This window comes from Eschrichtius robustus, chromosome 6 (assembly GCF_028021215.1).
Source record: "Eschrichtius robustus isolate mEscRob2 chromosome 6, mEscRob2.pri, whole genome shotgun sequence".
Classification (NCBI taxonomy): Eukaryota; Metazoa; Chordata; class Mammalia; order Artiodactyla; family Eschrichtiidae; genus Eschrichtius; species Eschrichtius robustus.
In genome coordinates, this window is record NC_090829.1 from 120,488,236 (window position 1) to 120,511,957 (window position 23,722).

General features: G+C 40.3%; 1 pseudogene; it reads left to right on the forward strand.

Moving 5' to 3' along the window:
- Window positions 1-10,789: 10,789 nt before the first annotated feature.
- Window positions 10,790-12,188, forward strand: LOC137766015 (tubulin alpha-1A chain-like; annotated as a pseudogene).
- Window positions 12,189-23,722: the final 11,534 nt, after the last annotated feature.

Here is a 23,722-nt window from a genome sequence, read left to right on the forward strand (position 1 = left end):
AAAATTAAATTAAATTAAATTTAAAAAAATATTAGCCTCTAAATGCAAATCAAATCTACAATGACATACCACCTCACACCAGTCAGAATGGCCATCATTAAAAACTCTACAAATAACAAATGCTGGAGATGGTGTGGAGAAAAGGGAACCCTCCTACACTGTTGGTAGGAATGGTGCAGCCACTATGGAGAACAGTGTGGGGGTTCCTCAGAAAACTAAAAATAGAACTACCATGTGACCCAGAAATCCCACTCCTGGGCATATACCTGGACAAAACTATAATTAAAAAGGATACATGTACCCCTATGTTCATAGCAGCACTATTCACAATAGCCAAAACATGGAAACAACCTAAATGTCCATTGACAGATGAATGGATAAAGAAGATGTGGTACATATATACAATGGAATACTACTCAGCCATAAAAAAGAATGAAGTAATGCCATTTGCAGCAACATGGATGCAACTAGAGATTATCATATTAAGTGAAGTCAGAAAGAGAAAGACAAATACAATATGATATCACTTATATGTGACTCTAAAACAGCACAAATGAACCTATCTACAAAACAGAACAGATTCACAGACCTAGAGAACAGACTTGTGGTGGCCAAGGGGGAGGGGAGTGGGGGAGGGAAGGACTGGGAGTTTGGGGTTAGCAGATGTAAACTATTATATATAAGATGGATAAGCAACAAGGTCCTCCTATATAGCACAGGGAACTATATTCAATATCCTGTGATAAACCATAATGGAAAAGAATATTAAAAAAAGAATGTCTATATGTGTATAACTGACTCACTTTGCTGTACAGCAGAGATTGGCACAACATTGTAAGTCAACTATACTTCAATAAAAAAATAAAAAAATAAAATAAAAGAAAAGAATATTAGCTTCTAAAATGACCCCCAAATGATCCCTGCCTCTTGATATTTATACTCTCTTGTAGTCCCCTCCCCTGTAGTGTGGGCTGGACCTACTGACTCATTCTAATGAATAGAATACAGCAGTGGATGCAACTTTTAATATTAGTTTACATAAAGACTACTTCTGTCTTGCTCAGTCTCTCATTCTCTCAGTTGCTCTGATGGAAGCCAGCTGCCATAAGCCAATCACTCATAACATGAGCTACTCTATGGAAGGTCCATGTGGTAAGGAACAGAGAGAGCTCCAGCCAACAGCCAGTGAAAAATGGAGGACCTCAGTTCAACAACCCATGAGCAACTAAACGTTGCCAAAAATCACATGAGTGACATTGGGAGTGGATCCTTCCCCAGTCAAACCTTCAGATAAGACTATAGCCCTACCAGACATCTTGACTGCAGCCTTATGAAGGATCATAAGGCAGAGATACATAGGTAATCTGCACCTGGATTCCTGTCCAACAAAAACTGTGAGACAATAAATGTCCGTTGGTTATTGGAGGAGATCAAGATGGCAGAGCAGGAGGACATGGAGCTCACATCCCCCCATGAACACATCAAAAATATATCTACATGTGCAGTAATTCTCACTGAAACCAAACTGGAGACTGGCAGAAAGACTCCTGTACAGCCAAGGCTGTAAAGAAAGATCCACACGGAGTCAGGTAGGAAGGAAGAAAAGAGATCAGGTCGGGAACTGCATCCTTAGGAGAGGACACAGATGAGGAAGGGGATTACATGGGTTTAAAGACCTTCCCTGGGGAGTGAGCAGTTCAAACCACATATTGGGCACCCCAGCCCTGGGGTCCAATACCAGGAAGACAAGTTCTCTTGGCTGGTTTGAAAACCAGTGGTAATAACAGGAGGGCTGTAAGAAACCTAGACTCCACTCACGAAGAGTGCATACACACTTGCTTACCCACCGGAAGCAAAGTAGAGGAGGCAGATTGAAACTGCCCAGGACTCTGGCGATTTTCCCACAACCACCCCAGCACATGCCCCAGCCCACGCCAAGCACCCACTCCCAGGCCCTCTTACTCTGGCACCGCTCCCCAGTAGACTGAAGGCTGCCATTGCCAAGGAGATTGTGCAGTTGATGGGGGCAGAACCTGCTCAGACCCAGCACAGCATCTGAACAAGGCAGGGATGGCCATTGCTGGTGTTTGCAGAAGCAGCAGATCAGGAGCAGTCTGGAGCTCTGACTCGTGTGCCAGGACCACCCCAGCATGCACCCTGGCCCATGCTGAGTGCCCACTCTGGCCCCTGTTGCCCCAGTGCTGCTCCCCTCTGAGGCAAATGTACTGATGCTTACAAGAGGGAGAGCTCACACTTAGAGGGAATGGGACTAGCTCAAACTTGACCCTCAGGGCCTCTGCTCCAGCACCTTGGGACCTGACCCCCACCCCTGATATGATGGTGTCAGCCACTGAGCAGAGGAGAAGCCCCAGCTCACACCTGGTTCTGGCCCTAGCCCCTCCATCTCCAGTCCCACTTCCCATCAAGGTGCTAGCTACTAGCACACTCTGGGGGAAGACATGACATGCTCATTTCAGATCTAGCTCTCCTACCAAAGCCACTGAGCACACATAGACTGTATAGAGATGCTCCCACACAAGGATACCCCTTCAACACTGGGATAGGTAACTGTTTTGCCTAATTTCCTTGAGACAGAAAGTTAAGCAAAATGAGGAAACAGAGGAATTTGTTTCAAATGAAAGGACAACAACAACAACAAAAACCTGAAAAAACAACTAATGAAACAGAGATAAATAATTTACCAGATAAAGAGTCCAAAGCATTAGTAATACGACAGCAAATTGAACTTGGGAAAAGAATAGATGAACACAGTGAGAATTTTAACAAGGAACTAGAAAATATAAAAAAGAACCAGTTAGAGCTGAAGAATACAATAACTGAAATGAATTACACAATAGAAGGAATTAACACCAGACTAGGTGATACAGAAGAACACATAAGCACTCTGGAAGATAGAATAATGAAAATCACCCAATCAGAACAGCAAAAAGAAAAACAAATTTTAAAAATGAGAAAAGTTTTTTAAAAAATGAGAAAAGTTTAAGGAACCTCTAGGACAATATCAAGTATACTAAAGTTCATGTTATAGGGGTCCCAAAATGAGAAGAGAGAGAGAAAGGGATCAAAATATATTCAATAAAATTATGGCTGAAAACTCCCCCAAAAAGGGAAATAGATATCCAGGTACAGACAGCATAGAAAGTCCCAACAAGATTAACCCAAAGAGACCTACACAAGACATATCATAATTAAAATGGCAAAAGTTAAAGAGAGAATTCTGAAGGCAGCAAGGAAAAAACAAAAAGTCATATACAAGGGAACCCCCATAAGGCTAACAGCTGATTTTTCTGCAGAAAATTCACAAGCAAGGAGAGAGTGTCATGATATATTTAAAGTGCTGGAAGGGAAAAACCTACAACCTGGAATAATTTACCCAATAAGATTATCATTTAGAATTGAAAGAGAGTTAAAGCACTTCTCAGACAAGCAAAAATTGAAAGAGTTCATCAATACTAAACCAAACCTAAAAATAAATGTTAAAGGGTCTTTTCTAAGTGGAAAAGAAAAGGCTACAACAAGAAGTAAGAATTTATAGGAAAGGACAAATATATAGTAAAGACTGTGGATCACCCATTTAAATAATCTACTACAAAGATTAAAAGACAAAAATCGTAAAATCAACTATAACAATAATAAACAGTTAAGGCATAGACATGAAGATGTAAAATATAAGATCAAAAACACGAAATGTGAGAGAGGGGAGAAAAAATGTAGATCTTTTAGAATGTGATTGAACTTAAATGACTACCAGTTTAAAACAAGTAGATATAGTTATAGATCAACATATATGAACCCCATGGTAACCGCAAATCAAAAACCTACAACGGACACACAAAAACTAAAGAGAAAGGAACACAAGCATATCACTAAAGAAAATAATCAAACCACAAGGGAAGAAACTAAAAGAAGAAGAAAAGAACAGAGAAGAACTACAAAAACAACCAGAAAACAAGTAACAAAATGGCAAGAAGTACATATCTATCAATAATCACTCTAAATGTCAATGAATGAAATGCTCCAATCAAAAGACATAGGGTAGCTGATTGGATAAAAAACAAGACCCATTGATACGATGTTTACAAGGGATTCACTTCAGAACTAAAGAAACACACAGAATGAAGTAAGGAGATAGAAAAAGATATTTCATGCAAATGGAAACATTGAGAAAGCTGATGTAGCAATACTTATATTAGGAAAAATAGACTTTAAAACAAAGTCTACCACAAAAGATAAAGAAGGGCATTAGAGAATGATAAAGAGATTAATACAAGAAGAGGATATTACACTCACTAACATATATGCACCCTAACAGGATCACTTAAATATATAAAGCAAATACCAACAGACATGGAGGGAGAAATTGACAATAACACAATATTAGTAAGGGGCTTTAACACCCCACTTACATCAACGGACAGGTCACCCAGACAGAAAATCAATAAGGCAATAATGGTCTTAAAGACATAATAGACCAGTTGGACTTAATGAATATCTACAGGACATTCCATCCAAATCAGCAGAATACACATTCTTTTTAAGTGCACATGGACTGTTCTCCAGGATAGATCACATTCTAAGCCACAGAACAAGTCAACAAACTTAAGAGGTTAGAAATTATACCAAGCAATTTTTCCAACCACAAGGTATGAATCTAAAAATCAATTACAGGGGCTTCCCTGGTGGCGCAGTGGTTAAGAATCTGCCTGCCAATGCAGGAGACACGGGTTCAAGCCCTGGTCTGGGAAGATCCCACATGCCACAGAGCAACTAAGCCCGTGCACCACACTACTGAGCCTGTGCTCTAGAGCCTTTGAGCCACAGCTAATGAAGCCCGCGAGCCTAGAGCCCGTGCTCCGCAACAAGAGAAGCCACCTCAATAAAAGAAGCCACCGCAATGAGAAGCCCATGCACCACAACAAAGAGTGGCCCCTGATCGCTGCAATGAGAGGCAGTCCGCACACAGCAACGAAGACCCAACGCAGCCAAAAATAAATAAATAGATAAATTTATTTTTAAAAAAATAAATAAATAAAATAAAATAAAATAAAAATCAATTACAGGATGAAAAATGGGGAGACATGGAGACTAAACAACATGCTACTTAAAGACCAATGGGTCAATGAAGAAATCAAAGAGGAAATCAGAAAATACCTCAAGACAAATGAAAATTAAAACACAACTCTCTAAAATCTATGGGATTCTTGGGACTTCCCTGGTGGTCCAGTGGTTAAGACTTCGCCTTCCAATGAAGGGGGTGTGGGTTTGATGCCTGGCTGGAGAGCTAAGATCCCACATGCCTCGCAGCCACAAAACCAAAACATAAAACAGAAGCAATATTGTAACAAATTCAATGAAGACTTAAAAAAAAAAAAAAAAAATGGTCCACATCTAAAAAAAAAATCTATGGGATTCACCCAAAGCAGTTCTAAGAGAGAAGCTGATATGGATACAGGCCCACCACAAGAAATAAAAAAAGTCTCAAATAAACAACCTAACCTACCATCTAAAGGAATTAGAAAAGAAGAACAAACAAATCCCAAAGTCAGCAGAGGGAAGGAAAAATAATAAAGATCAGAGAATAAAGACCAAAAAAATAATAATAGAAAAGATCAATGAAACTAAGATCTGGGTTTTTTTGAACAGATAAACAAAACTGATAAGTCTTTAGCCAGGCTCACCAAGAGAAAATGGGTGAAGACCCAAATAAACAAAATAAGTAATGAAAGAGGAGAAATTACAACTGATATTACAGAGATATAAAAAAAATCTTAAGAGAATACAATGAATAGTTATATGCCAACAAACAGGACAACCTAGAAGAAACGGATACATTTCTAGAAACACACAATCTTCCAAGACTGAATCATGAAGAAATAGATAATCTGAACAGACTGATTCTAAGTAATAAAACTGAATTAGTAGGGACTTCCCTGGCAGTCCAGTGGTTAAGACTCCGTGCTTCCAATGCAGGGGGCGTGGGTTCGATCTCTGGTTGGGGAACTAAGATCCCAAATGCTGTGCAGCATGGCCAAAAATAAAACTGAATTAGTAATCAAAAAACTCCCAGCAAACCAAAGTCCAGGACTGGACAGCTTCACAGGGGCATTCTACCAAACATATAAAGAAGAGCTAATGCCTATCCTTCTCAAACTATTCCAAAAAATTGAAGAGGAGGGAACACTCCGAAATTCATTCTCTGAGGTCATATTACCCTGATATCAAAACCAGACAAACAAATACACTACTAAAAAGAAAATCACAGGCCAATATCTCTGATGAATATAGATGCAAAAATAATCAACAAAATATTAGCAGACCGAATTCAACAATATATAAAAAGAATCATACTCCTTGATCAAGTGGGATCTATTCTAGGGATGCAATATCTGCAAATCAATCAACAGGATATACCATATTAACAAAAGGATGGATAAAAATCACGTGATCATCTCAATAGATGCAGAAAAAGCATTTGACAAAATTCAACATCCATTTATGACATAAACTCTCATCAGAGTTGGTATAGAGGGAACATATCTCAACATAATAAAGGCCATATATGACAAACCTACAGCTAACATCATACTCAATGGTGAAAAGCTGAAAGCTTTTCCTATAAAACCAAGAGCAAGACAAGGATACCCACTCTTGACACTTCCATTTAACATAGTATTGAAAGTTCTAGCCGTAGCAATCAGACAAGAAAAAGAAATAAAAGCATCCAAATAGGAAGGGAAGAAGTAAAACTGTCCCTATTTGCAGATGACATGATACTATATATAGAAAACCCTAAACTCTCCACCAAAAAACTATTAGAATAAGTGAATTCAGTAAAGTTGCAGGATATAAGATTAATATACAATTAATATTTATTATTTTTAGCTTAAATTTTGGAGTAATTCTTATGCAGCAATAGATAAGTAACACAGAGACTAAAAGAAATATGACAACTAAATGCAATGGTTGACCCTAAATTGGATATTGGAGGCAAGGGAAGATGCTCTAAAGAACATTATTGAACAACTGGCAGAATTTGAATATTGAAAGTATATTAAGTCATAGTACTAAACTTCCTGAATATGATCATTGGACTGTGGTTACGTGAAGGAATGTCCCTATTAAGCAATACACATTGGGGCTTCCCTGGTGGCACAGTGGTTGAGAATCTGCCTGCCAATGCAGGGGACACGGGTTCGAGCCCTGGTCTGGGAAGATCCCACATGCTGCGGAGCAACTAGGCCCGTGAGCCACAATTTACGGAGCCTGCGCGTCTGGAGCCTGTGCTCCGCAACAAGAGAGGCCGCGATGGTGAGAGGCCCGCGCACCGCGATGAAGAGTGGCCCCCGCTTGCCACAACTGAAGAAAGCCCTTGCACAGAAACGAAGACCCAACACAGCCATAAATAAATAAATAAATAAACCCAAGAAAAAGTTACAAAAAAAAAGTTAACTTAATTAAATAAATTAATTTAAAAAAAAGAAAAAAAGAAATACACATTGAAGTATTTAGAAATAAAAGGACATGATATCTGTAACTAACTCTTACATGGTTCAGGGGAAAATTAATAATAATATATATTATAGGGCTTCCCTGGTGGCGCAGTGGTTGAGAATCTGCCTGCCAATGCAGGGGACACGGGTTCAAGCCCTGGTCTGGGAAGATCCCACATGCCGCGGAGCAACTAGGCCCGTGAGCCACAATTACTGAGCCTGCGCGTCTGGAGCCTGTGCTCCGCAACAAGAGAGGCCGCGATAGTAAGAGGCCCGTGCACCGCGATGAAGAGTGGCCCCCACTTGCCACAACTAGAGAAAGCCCTCACACAGAAACGAAGACCCAACACAGCCATAAATAAATAAATAAATAAATAAATAAATAAATAAAAATTTAAAAAAAAAATAATAATAATAATATATATTATAAATAGAGGCAGTGATAAGTAAATGTGCCAAACAGCTAATCTGTGAATCTGGATAAAAGATATTTAAGAATTTTTTGTAATTTTCTTGCAAGTCATCTGTAACTTTGGAAGTATTTTTTTTAAAGGTATTTTCCTAAAATGGTTAAAAGGAGCAATTGGTCATATGTAGTTTAGCCTAAAATGTGTTGTTTCAGTTATTTCAAAATGTAATAAGACTTTTATTTTCCTTAGTAAGAAACAAGAGGTTTTTTTGTCATTTAATAATGATAACCGGGCTTCCCTGGTGGCGCAGTGGTTGAGAATCTGCCTGCCAATGCAGGGGACACGGGTTCGAGCCCTGGTCTGGGAAGATCCCACATGCCACGGAGCAACTGGGCCCGTGAGCCACAACTACTGAGCCTGTGCGTCTGGAGCCTGTGCTCCGCAACAAGAGAGGCCGCGATGGTGAGAGGTCCGCGCACCGCGATGAAGAGTGGTCCCCACTTGCCACAACTAGAGAAAGCCCTCGCAGAGAAACGAAGACCCAACACAGTCATAAATAAATAAATAAATAAATAAAAGAACGTGAATTTCTTTAAAAAAATAATAATGATAACCTTTCCCCCGTTGGGTGCTTTTAAAACCATATACTAGCATAAATATATTGTGTAGAGTGTATTTTCAGGAAGGAATTAGATTTGGATAATTTAGATTAAAATGCTACTTATAATCTTCCATATTTAAGTCCTATACTTATTCTGAACTAGAATGATTTGGACCAAGTAAGGAGACGAGAACAAATTGAAGGGTTAATACCCAACTCTAAAAGCCTATCTGGTACAAAATGTCAAAATTTGACTTTGGTACCTTCCTGACATCTGTCATCAACTTCATGATGATCTGAATTGCCACCATACTCTTCCTTTTTCCTATGATTATCCAGCGATATTTTCTGGTTAGAAAATTTATTACTTGAATTTTTTACATTTTAATTCTTCACATTTTAAAGCAAGCTTCATGGAAACAATGTAGTCATTGTCTCTCACACCAGTCTCCATTCCTTTTTTCTCCTTTGTCATTCTACTTTCTTACTTTTACCTTCTTTGACCCCTGCTTTCCTTTCCCCTCATATCCTTCTCTACCTTTTCGACACCTTTCTTCCTGGTTCTCCATACTAGCCTCACCTTAGTCTCAGCTTTCATCAGCTCATGCTTAGATCACTATAATCATCTCAAAACTGGTCTTCTACCTCTAGGCTCTCCCAACCACCCTACACGTTACAGAAGCATTTATTTTTAGAAATCCAGAACCTATACACTTCTATACTATATCTAGTTTAAACGTCCCAGGATGGTACTCAAGGTCTTCCAGGACTGGCACCAAATAACTCATACCAGCATCTTAGCTCCCACAATTTCCCAGCACAAAATCTCCTCCCCAGCCATCTAGGTCTTTTTGCTGTCATTTCCTTATCTCTAAGAGACCAAACCAGGTTTTTTCCTCCTTGAGTAACCTGAGGGAGCCTTGTTTCTCTCCCCTTTTACAGTCACCTATCACTGACATATTTAGGACAAAGGCCAAGAGGTTTAGTTCTACCCAGGAGCAGACACCTAAGATGCCCTGGGCCAAATCGCTTTGGCCCATTTGACATTGGTGCCAGTAGTGTGAACAGTTGCATGAATATTGCAATGCTCCAGCTCCAGGGGGTGCTGCGGAGTCCTTTGGTGTATCCTTCAACACCATGGAAACTTACACAGTCTGAGCAGGGCTACAGACTGGAAGTACAGGGGAGTTAATAAATGATGAGGGATGGAAGTCAGAGGATAAATGCCCCAGCCTCCTCAACCTTCACTGAAACAATTCTGAGGCACATTCTGTGTGGTTCTAGAGATGATCCCCAGAGTAAATGGGCCTCAGTTTTCCACAGTGATTTCCATCTGGGTAGCATACCCTTTATTGGCTTTTTTTCCTTGCCCTACTCTGCCCACTCCCTCACTCTGTTTCCTGGGATCAATATCATCGTCTTAGGTAAATGCACTTGAACTAGCTACATCCAAGTCCTTGCTTAGGCTCTGCTTTTGCAGGAACCCAAGACACAAAACAATATTCATTATTCTTCTATTCCTTTATTAATAAAACCCCATGTTTTAGCTGCACCCATGGCCACTTAGTTATAGGTTACGTTTCTCCACCATCTTTGCAACTAAATACATCTATATGACTTGTTAGCAATGGGCTATAAGACAACTTATATGCCAAGCCTTGACATTAAAAGAAATACAGGTGTGTTTTTCTTTCTCCTTTCCCTGTTCCTGATGGCTGAGATGCAGATACGATGGGAAGAGGTGGAACAGCCATTATGGACTCAGAGACAGAAACTGTCTTTTAAGGACAGACTGATCTGCCCATCCCACTCTGTGTTACTTCACTGTGAGCTGATACAGGAGAGAAAAATAAACTTCTCCCTTCTTAAGTCATGGTATTATAGAGATCTCTGTTAAAGTAGCTTAGACAGTATCCTTATGAAGCTTAAGACTTTGGACAAAGTCACACAGCTTTTAAATAGGGATTCCACAACTCAAGCTCTTGGTAAGCCACTCATTTGTTGTGGCTGTGTGACATCCCTCCTATGTGTCTATGTGTTGGGACAGTAAAAAGATTGAGAAATATTGCATTACCTATGACACTTTCCAGAAGAGAAGATTTACCTCCCTTTTTCCCATGCAAAAGGGGAAGAGTGGTTCTGAGTCCCATCAAGAATACAAATAAGGCAGGTTCTCTTACATCGACCACCTAAGAGTTGCTCTGGAAGAAGCAACAACCTCGCCTCCTCCTCTCTGCCATCTTCTCGGCAGCCACAAAACAGCAACTATGCGCCAGTGCATTTCCAGTGATGCTGGTCAGGGTGGTATCCAGATCGGCAATGCCGGCTGGGAGCTCTACTGCCTGGAACATGGCATCCAGCCCAATGGCCTGATGCCAAGTGACAAGACCATTGGGGGAGGAGATGACTCCTTCAACACCTTCTTCAGTGAGACAACTGCTGGCAAGCATGTGCTCAGGGCCGTGTTTGTGGACCTGGAACCCACAGTCATTGATGAAGTTCTCACTGGCACCTACCCCCAGCTCCTCCACCCCGAGCAGCTCATCTGAGACAAGAAAGGTGCTGCCAATTACTATGCCCGACATCACTACACCATTGACAAGGAGGTCACTGACTGCGTCTTGGACCGAATTTGGAAACTGGCTGACCAATGCACAGGTCTTCAGGGCTTCTTGGTTTTCCACAGCTTTGGTGGGGGAACTGGTTCTAGGTTCACCTCCCTGCTGATGGAAGATCCCTCTGTTGATTATGGCAAGAAGTCCAAGTTGGAGTTCTTCATTTACCCAGCCCCCCAGGTTTCCGTAGCTGTAGTTGAGCCCTACAACTCCAACCTCACCACCCACACCACCCTGGCATACTCTAATTGTGCCTTCATGGTAGACAGTGAGGACATCTATGACATCTGTCTTAGAAGCCTTGATATTGAGCACCCAACATACACTAACCTGAATAGGTTGATAGGTCAAGTTGTGTCTTCCATCACTGCTTCCCTGAGGTTTGACGGAGCCCTGAATGTTGATCTGACAGAATTTCAGACCAATCTGGTGCCCTATCCCCACATCCACTTCCCTCTGGCTACATATGCCCCTATCACCTCTGCTGGTAGCAGAGATCTCTAACGCTTGCTTTGAGCCAGCCAACCAGGTTGTGAAATGCAACCTTCACCATGGTAAATACATGGCTTGCTGCCTGTTGTACCGTGGCAACATGGTTCCCAAAGATTTCAATGCTACCACTGCCACCATCAAGACCAAGCGCACCATCCAGTTTGTGGACTGGTACCCCACTGGCTTCAAAGTTGACATTAATTACCAGCCTCCTACTGTGATACCCGGTGGAGACCTGGCCAAAGTACAGTGGGCTGCGTGCATGCTGAGCAACACACAGCCATCGTTGAGGCCTGGGCTCGCCTGGACCACAAGTTTGACCTGACGTATGCCAAGTGTGCCTTTCACTGGTATGTGGGTGAGGACATAGAGGAAGGAGAGCTTTCCGAGGCCTGTGAGGACATGGCTGCCCTTGAGAAGGATTATGTGGAGGTTGATGTGGATTCTGTTGAAGGAGAGGGAGAAGAAGAAGGAGAAAAATACTAAAGTGAAAATGTCACAAAGGTGCTGCTTTTACAGGGAAGTTTATTCTGTTTTAAACATTGAAAAGTTGTGGTCTGATCAATTAATTTGTATGTACTCATATACAATTACTGACCGATGCTTTAAAAACCGACACTTTGTTACAGACTCAAGCTATCCGTTTCTCTGACGGGTTTGAATAAAGTATTTCCTATCTTAAATGAAAAAAAAATACAAACAAAAATGAAGAAGCCGTGAAGCTATGGAGAAAACTTAAATCTATTGTCTTTTTTATAATACCCAAGGAAAAATATTTAATCATAACATGGGCTGAATTGTGCCCCCCAAAATTTGTATATTGAAGTCCTAACCCCCAGTGTCTCAGAATGTGACTATATTTGGAAATACGGTACTTAAAGGAATGCTTAAGTTAAAATGAGGCCATTAAGGAGGGCCCTCATCCAATCTGACTAATGTCTTTATGAGAAGAGGAAATTTGGACACACACAGACACCAAGGAGGTTCACACAGAGAAAGACCATAATTAGAGGCAGCAAAAGGGCAGCCATCTGCAAGCCAAGGAGAGGGCCTGAGAGGAAACCAAACAGTCACCTTGATCCAAGACACCTTGATCTTGGACTTCCAACCTCCAGAACTATGAGAAATAAATGTCTGCTATTTAAGCCACTTAGTCTGTGGTACTTTGTTACGGCAGTCATAGTAAATTAATACAATCACTTATCTTCCAAATCAAGGAAGAACCTAGCATCTATTTCTATTGGATTAAACTAAGTAAATGAATAAATGAATGGTGACGTTGCCATACTGCCAAGAAACATCAAGAACATTTTTCTCTGTAACAAGCCATTCATTAAATACATACATTTTAATTGACTTGACTGAGGGAGAAGAGTAGTGGCATGACCTAGCTTAGATATTTGTAGCGTTCAGAAAGGACACAAGAGTCTCTGTGAACTATTCTAACTTTGCTAAATATAAAATGACATTGGTCTAGATGCATCTGTAGGCAAGTCAAGAAATCTGAAGTGATGAAGCAGCAGAATTCTGAACCACAGGCTGAGCAGCTGCCTGAATTTCCAGAAGTGAAGAGTTTCTTAAATGAACCATTAAAATTTTATCAAAAGCAGGCCGTAAGATGTCAGAGGAAAAAGAGGTTTCACGACTTTAAAGTGCATCTATTTCGTGTTTGATTTCTAATGAACCAGTTATGTCCACGGTTATTGGAAGCTTCCTATCTTCTGAAATAACATAGCTTAAACACAGAATATCAAAAACTGAATTTTTCCTGGAAATTACCCTCTGGTATATATTCAGTTTTGGGTGTTGGTGCCATCATCCTCATAGTCACTCGAACCCGAATTTCATTTTTGTGTAGACCTAAGAACAAAACCTTCTCTTCCATCTTTAAAATAGTATCCTGAGATTCTGAGATAACATTTTAAAACTGTCACAATTTGCAACTACTTATCTCTGTGAATCAAAATTATCTTGCCACTGTACAACAAACAAAACTCAGACATAAAAGAACTGCAATGCTGAGGCTAACATAAGACATAACTGTCATCCATAATCTCTATATCAATTTTCTATTCAAACAAATGTCAGCATTTTCATTGTTTTAATTTATAAAATAATGCATACTAATTAAATTTCCTTTTAATTTAATTTTATATTGGCGTGCCACACAAGATTTAATTTGGAAAAAAATTCTGCTGCTAAAATTACATGAAACAAATTATTATCTGTAGAATAAAAAGCAAGGTCCTCGACAAGAGACACAGTAGCATGACCCCACTTAATCTCTTCAGCCCTATCTGTTGCTACTCAGTCACATGTAGATCCCTGAAAACCCATCCTGCTTCTCATCTATCTCCCTTCTGTCATCTTCTGTCTACAATATTCTTGCTTTTTCACTTCATGTAAGGTTTATCCCTTAAGACTCACTTCATACCTCTCTAAAAAGTCTACCCTGGACCACCAAGGCCCAGTTAGAAGGACCTCTTTCATATGTCCCTTATAATAACATATGTCTTTTGGGGGGTGGGGGGGGTTGTTTTTTGTTTATCTTCAACAGGTAAATTTATTTTTAAGGAAAGAATGTGACAAAAGTTTAGTTTTCAGAAAAAGCGTTCATGAGTCTCTTCTAAAATATCTTCTCTATTTTAATTAAAAAGCTTTAAATTAATAGCTCATCATGAAGTTCTTTCAGTTTGTTTGGTTTTGAAAGTTCTTTTAAAAACTTAGGACAGGGCTTCCCTGGTGGCGCAGTGGTTGAGAATCCACCTGCCAATGCAGGGGACACAGGTTCGAGCCTTGGTCCAGGAAGATCCCACATGCCGCGGAGCAACTAAGCCCATGTGCCACAACTACTGAGCCTGCGCTCTAGAACCCGCGAGAGCCTGCGTGCTACAACTACTGAAGCCCACGCACCTATAGCCTGTGCTCCACAACAAGAGAAGCCACCGCAATGAGAAGCCCATGCACCACAACGAAGAGTAGCCCTCACTCGCCACAACTAGAGAAAGCCCGCGTGCAGCGACAAAGACCCAATGCAGCCAAAAATAAAATAAAATTAATTAATTAATTAATTAATTTTTTAAAAGGCCTTCAGAGTGAGAAAAATGATTATTTAAAAAAATAATAATAATAATAAATAAAATAAATGAATTCAAGTATGTAATTTCAAAAACGTATATACACAGAATATTTCGAAGGTGTGGGAAGATCAACAGTCCTTGAAGAGCACATACAGGAAGATACAACACAAGAAACACATATTTCATCTCCTGTTGAGTCTCCTTCCCAGAAGACCAAAAGTGAGTAGCTAATTGTAAAACCCCTGAAATGATACTAGACTAATAACATATGTTTTTAATTTTTATATTTATTTTTCTACCTTGCTCACTAAACTCTGAGCTTCGGAAGGAGGGACTGTGCTAGAGGGATTAGCACATGGTAGACATTCATAAATATTTGATTGAAAATGAAGGAAGGTGTGGGATACAAGGTTAATATACAAAAATCAATCAATTTCCTACAAACCAAGAAGGAACAAGTGGAAGTTGAAATTAAAGACATAGTATCATTTAAATTAGCACCCCAAAAATGAAATACTTAAGCACAAATCTAACAAAATATGTACAAGACTATTTGAGGAAAACTACAAAACTCCGATAAACAAAATCAAAGAACTAAATAAATGAAGAGATATTCTATGTTCATGAATAGGAAGATTCAATATTGTTAAGATGTCAGTTCTTCTTAACTTGATCTATAGATTCAATGCAATTCCAATCAAAATCCCAGCAAATTATTTCATGGATATCAACAAACTGAATCTAAAGTTTACATAGAGAGACAAAAGACCCAGAATATGCAACACAATATTAAAGGAGAACAGAGTTGGGGGACTGACTCTACTCAACTTCAAGACTTACTATAATGCTACAGTAAACAAATGCAGTGTGTATTGGCGAAAGGATACCCAAATAAATCAGTGGAACAGAATAGAGAGCCCAGAAATAGACCCCCGTAAATACAGTCAACTGATTTTTGACAAATGAGCAAAGGAAATACAATGAAGCAAAAATAGTCTCTTCAACAAATGGTGCTAGACCAGGTAGCTGGAGCACGCTGAGAAGAGTAGGAACATTCTGGGTCCAGAAGAGTATCTGTGTAGATATTTCAACTCATGGTATGATTTAAATGTTTATTCCCTCAATAGACCAATAATATTTGCATTTAATAGACATCTATTGTTCTCTTCTTTGTTTTTTGTGTTTTTTTTAATAAACTTATTGGTTTTATTTATTTATTTTTGGCTGTGTTGGGTCTTTGTTGGGCGGGCTTTCTCTAGTTGAGGCGAGCGGGGGCTACTCTTCATTGCAGTGTGCTGGTCTCTCATTGCAGTGACTTCTCTTGTTGTGGAGCACATGCTCTGGGCATGTGGGCTTCAGTAGTTGTGGCACACAGGCTCAGTAGTTGTGGCTCACGGGCTCAGTAGTTGTGGCTCACGGGCTTAGTTGCTCCGTGGCATGTGGGATCTTCCCGGACCAGGGCTCGAACCCGTGTCCCCTGCATTAACAGGCGGATTCTTAACCACTGTGCCACCAGGAAGTCCGTACTGTTCTCTTCTTTGAATGACCAACTTTAAACTTTTTCTCATTAACCAACATGGTTTTGTTACCTTTATTATTGATTTATTTTAGACCTTAGGTATTCTGCATTCTAATATTATGTTATAGCTTTTCCAAACATTTCTCCTAGTCATCCACATGTTAATGTTTATTTTGGTATCTTTAAAATTATAAAAACTTTAAATTTCGGAAAAAAAGAAAAACAAATGGTGCTAGAACAACTGGACATCAGCATATGAAAAAATGAACCCAGACACAGACAGTACACTCTTTACAAAAATTAACACAAAATGGATAACAGACCTAAATTTAAAACACAAAACTATAAAACTCCTGGACTATAACGTAGAAGAAAACCTAAATGACCTTGAGTAGGGTAATGACTTTTTAGATATAACACCAAAGACACAATCCATGAAATAAATAATTGATTATTATTAACTGCATTAAAATTAAAAACTTCTGCTGTTCAGCAAGAAAACAATATCAAAAGAATTAGAAGACAAATCACAGACTGGGAGAAAACATTTGCAACAGACATATTTGATAAATGACTGTTATCCAAAATATACAAAGAATTCTTGAAATTCATCGATAAGAAAACAACAACCCAATTTAAAAACAGGTCAAAGACCTTAACAAACACTTCACCAAAGAAAATATATAGATGGCAAATAAGCATGTGAAAAGTTGCTCCACATCATGTCTTCACGAAAATGCAAATTAAAACAAAAATGAGATAGCACCACACACCTATTACAATGGCCCAGATCCAGAGCAGTAACAACAACAAATGCTGGCAAGGATGTGGAGCAACAGGAACTCTCACTCACTGCTGGTGGGAATGCAAAACGGTACAGCCACTTTTGGAGGGCTGTTTGGCCGTCTCTCATAAACCTAAACATACTCTTATCATATGATCCCGCAATCACAGTCTTTGGTATCTATCTAAAAAAGTTGGAAACTTATATCCATGCAAAAACCTGCACACAAATGTTTGTTGTAAACCTAAAACTGCTTGAAAAAATATTGTCTTTTAAAAAAGGAAGGAAGGGGGCTTCCCTGGTGGCACAGTGGTTAAGAATCCGCCTGCCAATGCAGGGGACACAGGTTCAAGCCCTGGTGCAGGAAGATCCCACATGCCGCAGAGCAACTAAGTCCATGCACCACGACTACTGAGCCTGTGGCACTCTAGAGCCCAAGAGCCACAACTACTGAGCCCACGTGCCACAACTACTGAAGCCCACGTGCCTAGAGCCCGTGTTCCACAACAAGAGAGGCCACCACAATGAAAGAGAAGCCTGCGTACTGCAATGAAGAGTAGCCCCCGCTCGCCGGAACTAGAGAAAGCCCGCGCACAGCAAAGAAGACCAAATGCAGCCAAAAATAAATAAAATAAAATAAAATAAATAAATTTATTTTTTAAAAAAGGAAGGAAGGAAGGGAAGAAGGGAAGAAGGGAGGAAAGGAGGAAAGAAGGGAGGGATAGCGGGAGGGATGGCGGGAGGGAGGGAGGAAGGGTGATGGTAGGGAGGGAAGAAGGAAGAAGACAAATGCACAGTAAGCGGCTCATAAATGAGGTAAGTGTTGCTGCCATGGTATGATTTGAAGCAATATTGGCAAGCTCTTTCCTTAAAATTATCTCTAATATCTGGCTTTCAGCTAACTGGAAATTCCCACTATTAGAGATTCATTTTTGTGGGTTAAGAATTAAGGACTCTGAAAGTAACCAACAACTTAACCTTAAATACTCCTCTGCAGCTAAAATATGACAGCATGTTCCCAAGGCTTCAGACTTGCTTAACTGAGAGGAGAGAAGGCCTGGGAAAGAAAGCACAGAAAAACAGAGAATGAGCCCCATTCCGTGCCAGTTTCCCAGGATGGGTGGGAGGGAGGGGATGGAATGGCACAAATTCACGCATGGCAATTCAGTGCCCAGTTATGACATGTTTAAACACTGCCGTTTTTGTGGGTTTTTTTCCAGCAACTCTGTGAGATGAGAGGGAGGCACACATTTCTTCATCTGGAGAAACTGAGCTCCTCAAAGATTAGATAGAGGCAAAGCTCGCAAGACCTGGCCGACTTTTCAATAGTCTTCTCTCTCCCAGACCAATTCCCTCCGAGCAAGGGAGAGAGACTGTGTTGCCACCCTAATGATAATGTGCTGATTCTGTTCGTTTGACTAAGGCTACACCAGATTAGCAGACCATAATTACAGCTAAAATCCATGTCTCTGATACAGCTGAGGGAATGTCTGTTTCACTGAACTGAATCAAGGAAGGTTGAGACAGGCAGCCTCCTGCTCTGAAAGTGATAGTGCTATTTCAGTGTCACAGCGGATACTTCACCTGAACAGCAGGATTTCCTACGGCTTGGGTTTCAGATGGTTTACTTTGATTTCTTGGGGCGATAAAGAAGTTTGCTCATCTTTAAAAGATGTTTTTAGTGGCCACAGCATTGTAAAACCTTTAGTACGTTCTTTTGTGTATGGGTGGGAAGAGATCTGCCTTTTTATTGTTACACAACTTTACTCAGGACTTCTTTCAGTGAATTGTTTTCCTCACAATTCTCTCCCCTTTCATCTTCTTTGATGCTTTGTGGAAATAACGAAGTCTGTTGTTCTTGGCCCTTGCTTCATCAGTCGATGCTGGGTTTTATTTTTAATTCCTTGAGACTTTTAGAAATGGAAATCAATCAGGTCACTCTGTCACTGGTGATTTTCTAGAGTGAATCCGGGAATGTCGTCACATTTTGCAAGAATCTTTTAGACCGTTTCTGCTCTTTTCTCTGTCTGGTCCTTTCTCTATTCATTCTTGTCAGTTTTTAAATCATAAAGCAAATTGCAGGGGCTTCCCTGGTGGCGCAGTGGTTAAGAATCCGCCTGCCAATGCAGGGGACACGGGTTCGAGCCCTGGTCTGGGAGGATCCCACGTGCCGTGGAGCAACTAAGCCCGTGTGCCACAACTACTGAGCCTGCACTCTAGAGCAAACGAGCCACAACTACTGAGCCCACGTGCCACAACTACTGAAGCCCATGCGCCTAGAGCCCGTGCTCCGCAACAAGAGAAGCCACCACTCACCACAACCAGAGAAAAGCCCGCGCACAGCAACAAGGACCCAACACAGCCAAAAATTAATTAATTAATTAAATAAAACGATAAAAAATAAATAAATTTTTTTAAAAAGTAAATTGCAGGCTAAATTTGACTAAAATTTCAAGAAATAAATCAAGGTGAGATAAGTAAGCTGAGGGCGAAGTTGGGAGTAAGGAGAAAGGGGAATGTTTCATTTTTCCCCCAAACCATCCCAGACTTTCCCTAAATAGAATCCATGGTTTGTGGGCTCTCTAATGAGTAGTGGCCAAGAGGAAGCCTCATGTCTGAGGCATGCTATTACCATTTTTTTTTTCATTGCTTCTCCTTAATTGGGGGCTTAAAAGGGAGGCTGCCCACAGTTTCTGACAAACAGCATTAGCCTTAACAGGATGAAATGCCTGATCCTGGAGCTCTTTCGTAAAGACTTGACTGCTTTCGTTGAGGGGCTGCATGAAGTCTGACATTTTCTACCTTTGTGGCATGCAAGAAGAATACCTCAACTGAGGATCAGTCATGGAGATTTATGAAATCTCTATTCCTGAAGGCTTCGTTTTCTACAATTGATTTTAGTATTCCTCAACAAGGCAGAGGGATAGACTAGATCAGTTTTCACTGAGTTTTGCAGTTTGATATCCACAATAAGAAATATATTTTACTGATACCAAACACACACACATGTACATGAATACACGTGAACACACAGGACAAAAGTTTCATAAAGCAATATTTATCCCTAGTACTTACAAGTCCTTCTACTTTCCATTCCATTTTATTTCATTTTTGAAACGCAAATCTCCACCCACTGAGTTGATTTCCCACACCAAGGAGGTGCAACCCACAGTTTGCAAAACACTCAACAGGACGCCCTTTTATTTTTTTCTAACCCTGTAATTCAATATAGAGAGATTTTGAATGGAGGACAATCCTGACGAGTTCGAGGCATGGAATAAAGGAGTCCGATCAGCTCTGGGTTTGCTGTATTTTTAAATCTCTCCGTGTGTTCATTCTCTTCACCCCAGAGAGGATTCCATTATCTTTGCTCAAAGAGCAGACACTGCTCTGGCTCTTTCCCCTGCTTCTCTTTGATCCCAGCCCTTCCCCCAAGCCTCCCTTCTATGCTGGTGGAGGCTCTGCAGACTCCAGGGGTTTGCTGGGCCAGGAGCCTGCTGCGTGTTCACTGTGTTGTTTGGCTGTTCCCTACCCCCAACCTGTGCCATTCCCCTGCTGAGCTTTCATTCCCGCTCTGCCAGGTTAATGGGATGGTTGTTCTTCTTTTATTGTTTTCCGATTTCATACAGGGTTTGTCAGTTTGCTCCTGGGACCATTTTTAATTGGCTGCTGAGATGACAAAAGTCAGTGGAGATTGTACTTTAGGAATAAGTGTTTCTTCATCTGCCAGGATTCAATCTGGGATGAACTTATCCACTCACAAGAGGCGATTTAAAAATAAGATTTTTTTCTGACAGATAAAAGACAATTCAATGTATCTTAAGCCACATTTTTAAAAATGCATATATCATCAACAGCAAATTAATTACACAGCATTTTAGGTTCAAATTTTCATTTTGGTCAGAAAGATAAATTGACTCATTATATTATTTATTTTACCCATAATATTCAACAACACCGGCTGTTGCACCTGTTAGGTACAAAGGTATGTAAAACACATTCCATGACTTCAAGGCTTTTAGACCTTCAGAAGGGAGATAAGAAATGCAGGTAAATACCCTTCTATAAAATAAGATTTTAATAAGTGACTTGGACACAGGACAGTACAAAACCCAATCATAGTATTGCTCCCTTTACAGAATTCATAAGAGTGAATTTTCAAGATATGAGTTTACAGGGAGTTCCCTGGTGGTCTGATGGTTAGGATTTGCCGCTTTCACTGCCGTGGGCCTGTGTTCAGTCCTTGGTCAGGGAACTGAAATCCCGTAAGCCGAGTGGCTTGGCCAAGAAAAAAAAAAAAAAAGATATGAGCTTACCAAATTTGTCTATTTTTATTTAATGCAAAATTGAATGAATGAATGAATGAATGCATACTAGGTGCCTACTTTGTGCCATGTGCTGTCAGGGTGACGGAATGGACTTCCAATTGGTCTCTGATTTCTTCATGTTCTTCTCGAATGAACTGGCTGCCCAAGAACTGGACTCATAAGGAAAGAGAGCCCCGCACTAGGGCAGATAGAGACTGAGAAACACAAGAGCCATGTAAATAAGGCCATCAGGACTCATGTCTTTCCTTCCCCTCTGACTGTCTGGAGCATTGTTAGCCAATAGAAATACAAAGTGACCCATATATGGCATTATAAATTTTATAGTAGCCACATTTTAAAAAGTCACAAGAAACAGCAAAATTTATTTTAATATATTTTATTTAACCCAAAATATCTAGATTAACATTATAACATGCAATCAATGTGAAAAATATTAAGATATTTTACATTTTTTTGGACTATTGTCTCCACACAGTTTTGAGCAGCCAGATCGCTAGAGCTCAATAACCTCAAGTCACTAGTGGCTACTGTACTGGGAGAACACGGGTCTAGATCAAATAGCAGAACTGGAGAAAAGCCCAGGTAGTTAATGAGCTTCTCTAACATTTAGAGGAAAGGACTCTTACTTCATGGAAGGGAGAAGGCTGAAAATTGTTTCTCTCTGCATATTAATGGAGAAATGGGAGTTGTCAACTAAAGATCCACCCTTGATTCTCCTTCCAGCCTTTCAGACCTGGGGTGATGAGACAGAACTGGTGTGGGGTCTCCCCTCCTTCCCCAGTGCCCCAGGACAATCATCTGCTCCAAGGAAAACAAAGATGACCCCTCCAGACTTCACAGCAGTGTCACGCCTTGCAGCTGATAAATGCTTTCATATAATATCTCATTTAATCATTTTAACCACATTGTGCAGGAGTCAGCGGAAGTATTGTTATCGTCATTTTATAAATGAATGAACTGGAGCTCAGGAAGATTAAATGATTTGCCCAGAGTAGCACAGTTACTATCCAAGTGTCTTGAAGTTTAATCTAGTATGTGTCCCACTAAATCAGAACTGCCTGGTGAAAGGAAGCGAAGAAAATATTTACTGAAGTATAGAATTTTTTCTCCTTTGGCAACACCCCAAGTCTCCCCTCTTCCCCTGCAAAAACAAAACAAAACAAAACAAAAAAACCAACACTGATGATCATTTTACAAAAGTAATAATTAAATAACCTCTTGGCCAATTGAGCTTTTAACTGGGTTTTGTTTTTGGTTTTGTTTTTTAAGTTGGATATTGTTGTCTTGTTTAGCAATTTAGAATATCTCACCATTGAGAGCAAGCTAATAATACATTACAATACATACAACGCAAGAAGGCAAAGTTTTTGCATTGGCCCTAAAATGTGTTGCGATCCTTTCTGTCTGGGAAAACAAACAGAAGTGAATCAGCAGCGTGTTTGTCATATGAGATGCTGGCCAAGTCCCAGCCCCTAGGACGCTGGCTTACCTACCAACAATACCTCCCTTTCAGGCAATGCCCGTTGTTTTATGGGGTCACAGTCCTCTGGGGGTGAACTGCTCTAGTCAGCAGGATCTAGACTTACTAGTGCCACGTAGGGAATTAGAGTACTGTCAACTTTTCATGCACCCTTCTTCTGACACTGTGAAAAAGACTGGGACAGACTTGAAAGACAGAGAGCTCACCCCTTGAGAACCCGAATTCTGTCCTTTGGGAAAAGGTCCCTAGAATAAAGGACATTCAATATGTTTATCACTCTCAATTTTAAAAACGTAATGGGCTCAAGAGCCATATTTGCCTTGATCTGTTTACGCAACTGTGTTCCTATTTTTATTCCTTTCATTTCACTCCGGAGCCCATTTTCATTCCTGGTTAGGCCACCAATTGTACCCATTCAAATTTTTTCTTCCTCTTTCATTTTATGCCTATTTTCTTAGTTCTTGGCTACTCCTTCTCTCAGTTAACTTTCGAGAAATCATAATGAAATAACCTTAGCTAGCTGTAGACAGCAAGCATCATTATGGAAACTGGGATGGCCTAGGAGCATCTTAAAAGTCATCTGGAGAGCCCTCAGAAAGTAGACAAAATGTCTCTCAGTTGGAAGCAAGCTAATGTGTCCAGCTCATCTCATTCACAGAAAGTCTTCTGGAGTTTCCTTACAGCTACCACAGGGATGCCAATTAGGGTGACTTGCTGATTTAAGTGCTAAGCAGTGAATCCTTTGCCCTGCTTATATGCCACGTACTGTGATTTCCTTAAGGGTAGGCAAATGCTGGAAACACAAAACAAAGACACTATGGCCCACTAAACCACTCCAATTGTCTAGCTTATCACTCAGTTCTATCCTTTCCTTCCCCGCTAGGAAATGGGGAGTACAGAAA